This window comes from Triticum dicoccoides, chromosome 6A, assembly GCF_002162155.2.
Source record: "Triticum dicoccoides isolate Atlit2015 ecotype Zavitan chromosome 6A, WEW_v2.0, whole genome shotgun sequence".
NCBI lineage: Eukaryota > Viridiplantae > Streptophyta > Magnoliopsida > Poales > Poaceae > Triticum > Triticum dicoccoides.
The window spans coordinates 31,444,642-31,450,999 of NC_041390.1; positions in this window are offsets into that span (position 1 = coordinate 31,444,642).

The window sequence follows — 6,358 nt, forward strand, 5'->3', positions numbered from 1 at the left end:
CGTCGCACCGCCCCGTCGCCGCCCCGAGCCCGTCACCACCCCGCCCCGTCGTCGCCCCGCGCCGGCGCCGACCCTTTAGGTTGATGATATGATGATGTTTTCTTTTCTGTTGATGATATGATGATGTTTTTTTTCTGTTGATGATATGATGATGTTTTTTTTCATATATGCATTTTTTCATATATGTATTAATTTTTTTAAGTTGTTAGTAGATATCGATTTTAGGTTAGTGCATTTTATCACTGATTTTAGGTTAGTTGAGCCTCTTTAGTGCATTTTATGTTTTTTGCATTTTAGGTTAGTGCATTTTATGTTAGTGGAGAGGAAAAAGTAAAATAACGAGAAGGAAAATAAGTAGAGAAAGAAGGAGAAGAAGAAGGAGAAGACAAGGCGAGGAAGAAAAGGAAGAGGAGAAGAAGAAAAAATAGAATTTTTTTTCTATTTTTTTTTCTTCTCCTCTATTCCTTTCTTCTTCTCCTCTTTTTTTTCTTCGATCTTCTCCCCCTCCCGATAGGAAAGTTTTATATAGAAAGTTACAATTTTAGAAAAGTTTTATATATGCAAAAATTACAATTTTAGAAAAAGAAGGATAGGAAAGAAGAAAATAAGAAGAGGAAAGAAAGAAGAAGAGGAGAGGAAAAGAAGAGGAGAAATAAATAAGAAGAAGAAAAAAGAAGAAAAAGAAGAGGAGAAGGAAGAAAGGAATAGTGGGTTTTCTCTTCTTCTCCACTATTCCTTTCTTCCTTCTCCTCTTCTTTTTCTTCTTTTTTCTTCTTCTTATTTATTTCTCCTCTTCGAGGGGTCGAGGGTCGGGAACTAGGGTAGAGGATCGAGGGTCGTTAAGGGGTCAAGGGTCGAGGGTTTCAGGGTCGAGGGTTCGAGGGTTCTATAGGGTCGAGGGTCGAGGGTTCCAGCAGGGTCGTCTAGGGGTTGAGGGTTCTAGGGTCGTCGAGGGTTCGAGGGGTCGAGGATCGCCGAGGGGTCGAGAGAGGTTTCTTAGTGTCCAAGTATTGAAGAAATCCATGCCTTCATCATTAGCCGGAAGTAACCAGGGCATGTTGGTATGAAGTTCTGCAAAGTTGTTCTGGAATGGAGTCCCGGATAGAATAATCTGCCTTTTGGTACGAATTCAGCAAAGGCCTTCCAAATAGCGATATTCGGAAGGCTCTTTCTGAACTTTGTACCAAAAAGCGAATTATCCTATCTGGGACTCCGTTCCAGAACAACTTTGAAGAGCTTCGTACCATCATGCACATGTTACTTTCGCCTAATGATGAAGACATGGTTTTGTTGAATCCTTTGACACTAGGCAACCTCCCGACCCCTCGGCGATCCTCTCGAACATGAGAGGAAGAAGAGGGTCATCTAGGGGTCGAGGGTTCCAGGGTCGTCGATGGTTCGAGGGGTCGAGGATCGCCGAGGGGTCGAGAGAGGTTTCCCTAGTGTCAAAGTATTGAAGAAATCCATGCCTTCATCATTAGCCGGAAGTAACCAGGGCATGTTGGTACGAAGTTCTGCAAAGTTGTTCTGGAATGGAGTCCCGGATAGAATAATCCGCCTTTTGGTACGAATTCAGCAAAGGCCTTCCAAATAGCGATATTCGGAAGGCTCTTGCTGAACTTTGTACCAAAAAGTGAATTATCCTATCTGGGACTCCGTTCCAGAACAACTTTGAAGAGCTTCGTACCATCATGCACATGTTACTTTCGCCTAATGATGAAGACATGGTTTTGTTGAATCCTTTGACACTAGGCAACCTCCCGACCCCTCGGCGATCCTCTCGAACATGAGAGGAAGAAGAGGGTCGTCTAGGGGTCGAGGGTTCCAGGGCCGTCGATGGTTCGAGGGTTTGAGGGTTCTTCTCCTCTATTCTTTCTTCTCCTCTTTTTTTCTTCTTCTTCCTCTTTTTTTATCGGGAACGAGGGTCGTCGAGGGACATAGATGTAGTTGGTCGTTGTCGATATATACCCCCTCCCGATAGCTTACTATGATTAGGTAGCTAGTTCTACGTTTGGCACTAATATATCCATCTGTCATGTTTGAATAATAATTGCCATGTTGTAAATATTTGTAGAAACTATGGACACCGCCCTAGACGAAGCAACAAAAGAAGCGTTGTTGAGGGACATAATCACAGAAGGAAGTGATGTCATCTCGTTGTTTCTCAACGAAACCGATGGTCTGGAAGGAGAGGGTGAACAAGCTGGCTACGGTGACCTAATGCCGGTGCAAGAAGAAGAACATGAGGACGGCTCCGGTGACCCAATGCCGGTGCAAGAAGGAGACCGTGATGACGGCTCCGGTGACCGAACCGAGTCTAGCCAGGTATATATATTAGTTAAGCCTATGCTGACTAGCTGATTGATGCATTCATTGTTTTGGTATGTACACATATTAATTAAGTCTTTGTTCTTTTTTCTAGCCCTCCGGATCGAGCACAACTTCGGTAAAGAGACGAGGCCCGAAGAAAAAGTTGAGCTCGGATGAAAAGTTTGAGATCATAGCAATCGCGCCCGACAGCCAACCTATTGAACCCCTACGGATAAAGAGCGCATTTGTTGCTCAGTGCGGGTTTCTGGTTAGGGACAAGATCCCGATAAGCATCCAGCAATGGTTTAAGCCGGCTACAAAAGACCCTGAGGTGTCTTATGTCAATGATATGCAGAAAAATGATCTTTGGACTGAGCTGAAGTCAAATTTCACCCTACTGCCTGAGGATAATCCAGATAACCCAGTTAAAGAGAAATTAATCAAGTCTTTTGCTCTGAAGAGGATGGCAGAACTATTCAGGAGGTGGAAGAAAGAGCTGAATAAGTTTGTCGAAAATAATGAGACACCAGAATTCAAGGGCAGATATGAGAAGATCAGAGATCACTGGCCCGCATTTGTGGCCCGCAAGACATCGGAAAAGAGTCAGAAGATGTCGGCGACAAGCAAGCAAAATGCTGCGAAGAAGAAGCTTCACCATCGCATGGGGTCAGGTGGCTACCTCGTAGCCCGGCCTAAGTGGTCCAAGACTGAGAATGATCTGGTTCATAAAGGGATCGAACCAGAGACAATTAACTGGCCAGACCGTTGCCGGACTTGGTTCTTCGGGGCTGGCGGAACCTTGGACCCTGTAACAAGGAAATGCATTAGGACGAACGATCAAATGGACATACCAGTCAGTAAGCTTAAGCAGTATATCGAAGTAGCGCAGGAAGGGTCGTTCTTTCCAGACAGAGAGAACGACGAGCTCACAATGGCCCTCGGGAATCCTGAGCACCCTGGATGGACACGAGGCACGCCAGGCTCCATTCCGTGGAAGGTTGGGTTTCCGGACACAGGCGGTTACAAATCCCATGAGAGGAGGAAAAAAGTGCAGCAGACCCAAATGCAGGTGCTGCAAGCAAGGGTAGACGCGATAGAGGAACGAGAAGCAAATCGCAGCAAACATACTGCCGAAGCCTCCCCCGAAGCTACCCCGCCATCTCAGCGCAGAAGCAGCGTGGCTTCCACCGAGCTGCTTCAGCCGGAGCATGCCTTGACGGCTCCTGCCAGCTATCCCGTGGATGCTATAACGGAGTCTCAAAATTGCCACCTTATGACGCAATGGATGAATTTGAAGGTCAAGGCGGCTGTTGGCTCTGTTTATCCTACCGAACCCGGCGCAACTTTTCACTGCCGGTCGATTCCAGAAGGATATGCTAGGGTGATGGTGGATGAGATAACGGAGGGATTTGAGGACCTCCAGCTTGACCACCCTACCGGTGAAGGGGAGACTCGGCTGGGGTCTGCTCTGAAGACTCCATGCCTATGGCGGAAGGAGCTCATCAACCTTCCGAACTGGATGCCTCCGCCTCCTCCTCCTCCGGCAAGTCAGGGCACTCCGCCTCCACCGCCTCCTCCTCCGACGAGTGACGATCAGGGCCCTCGGCCGGCTCCTTCTCCGGCGCGTAGCGGCACTCCGCCTCCTTCTCCGCCTGCGCCGACGCGCCCGAGCAGCCAGCCTCCTCCTTCTCCGCCTCGTCAGCAAGGGCGGAAGAGACCTGCCGCCGCTCCAGCTCCTCCGGCGCGTCGTAGTCCTTCTCCTCCGCCTCTTAAGCAAGTAAAGAAGACAACCGCTCCGTCTGCTCAGTCGGTGTCTAGCAGTACAAGCAGAGGCGGGCGGACATACAGATTCGGTCCTTCTCTGAAGACTCCAGAGAAGTTACCATATGAGAGGACCCTGGAGGAGAACGCCGAGATCGTGCGAGAAGAAGTGAGGAACTTCTTTGAAGGGGTGAAAGCAAAGAAACATCCACCTCCGGAGGAGAAGGTAGATCGGGTGAAAGTGAAGCGCACTCTGGCTGCCCTGACAAAACCACCGAAGTCTGATCCGCCGAAAGGAAACTATGATCGCATTATTGGAAAGGAATTTGCCGAAGCGGAGCGGTCGGGAAGTACTGTCAGTGATCAAAGGCTGAAAGAACGACGAGCTGGGAAACAAATTGCCCAGCTCGGCGAACAAGCGAAGCAATCGTGCCCCCCGCTCAAGGTGCCTAGCCACAACGTCGCTAATGATCCGAGGATGGTGCCCGGTTATAGCAATCTTGCAGATTACCTGACCGACGAAGTACATTATGAACCCATGGACATGTAGATACAAAGATATGAGTACGGGAAGCCTCTCGTCAAAGATGAAAGATCTCTATCAACGATGATGCGAAGATTGCATGATTGGTACTTGAAAATCAGCAGAGACTCTGGGGGGAGGAGTACTTTGTATGTGAAAGTTAAAAAGGAGCATGACCTCATTGGAATTGATCTGTTTCCTGTTCCATTTGAGGAGTTCTATCAGTTTTTCAATCAATTGGCCCTCGATAAAACAACGGTCGCCTGCTACTGTCTATAAGTAGTACTACTTCTGTCATTAAGTTTCTCTATATAGCTTAGCTCTTTCATTGCATGTATTTATAATCATCCTCACTATATTATGCAGATTGAAGATCATCGAATTGAAGAAAAGACAAGTCAGTGATATTGGGTTCATTAACACATATCTCATAGATGCAACTCAGGTTAAATTTCATGCCGCAGATACCGAGGCCAGCTTGCTACGATCGTTGGTAATAAATCAAAACAAAGATATAATACTCTTTCCTTACAACTTCAAGTGAGTGTTACTGTCTTGTGCGTATTCGGTTTCCCTTATATATTAGTCAAGGTTATAGTAATGTAATTGATGAGTTATGCATGCGTGTGCAGTTTCCACTATATTCTCCTACATATTAAGCTTGAGCAGGGACTAGTAACCGTCTTAGACTCAAGACGAAAAGATCCCAAGGACTATGCAGACATGACTCAAATACTCGAGAAGTAAGTTAAATCGATCATTATCCACCATATCAGCAACTTTGTTCATTTCCTGATATATCAAGTAATTGTTTTCTTTGCCTGGCAGGGTTTGGAGAAAATTCACCAGAAAAGCTCCGGGACTGCCGAAGGAGCTGCAATTTAGACACCCGAAAGTAAGTACTAGCTATAGTAGCATTTTAAGCGCATCTACTAGTCATTCAAGCGCTAGTTTCATCAATACCATTTGGCATTCTTGCTTATCAGTTTGATTAACCTCTATTTTTTGTAAAGTGGTTGTGGCAGGAACAAGGGAATGATTTCTATGGATACTATGTTTGCGAGTCCATCCGCCACACGACCTGTGAGCGGGGCTACACTGACGAACAATATGAAGTACGTAAATAACAACATTCACAATTTTATTTTATTACCATCATTTGTGTTGAGTTTCATTCATTCATATATATATGTACTGACCCCCTTCTTTAAATTAGATGTTTCGGAAGCAGGATGAACTCCTAGCACCAGCTCGCATGCGAGCAATTCAAGAGGAATTGGCGGCATTCTTTCTTGACCACGTGATCCCTGAAGACGGAGAATTCTATGTGGACCCTGAGTCCGTATGATTATATTTGTAAGAGATAATTATTGTATATATGTAGCCGATAGTGTCAGATAGATATACGAGAACTTGTTGTTCAACCAATCTCTTGGAGAAAGAGAGGTGGTCGATATCACTTCTCTCTGTATGCATATATGTTCATCACGATCTTCTGTTTCCTTCGTTTGCTTACTAGCTAGCCAGCGTGTCTAGTCCTCTCTATATGTATGTATAGTACGTAGCGTCGACCAAGCACGGACATAAGAGAGGACACTTCTCTCTATTAATTATAGCTAGCTAACACAATATATGAAACACCTAAATTAACCCCCCAAAACCCCCAACCCCCCCCCCCTTTCAAAAAAAAACAAAAACTCCAGCCACAGAAATGCTGACGCGTGGATGCCTATTGGTTCCGGTTGGTGCCACCAACCGGGACCA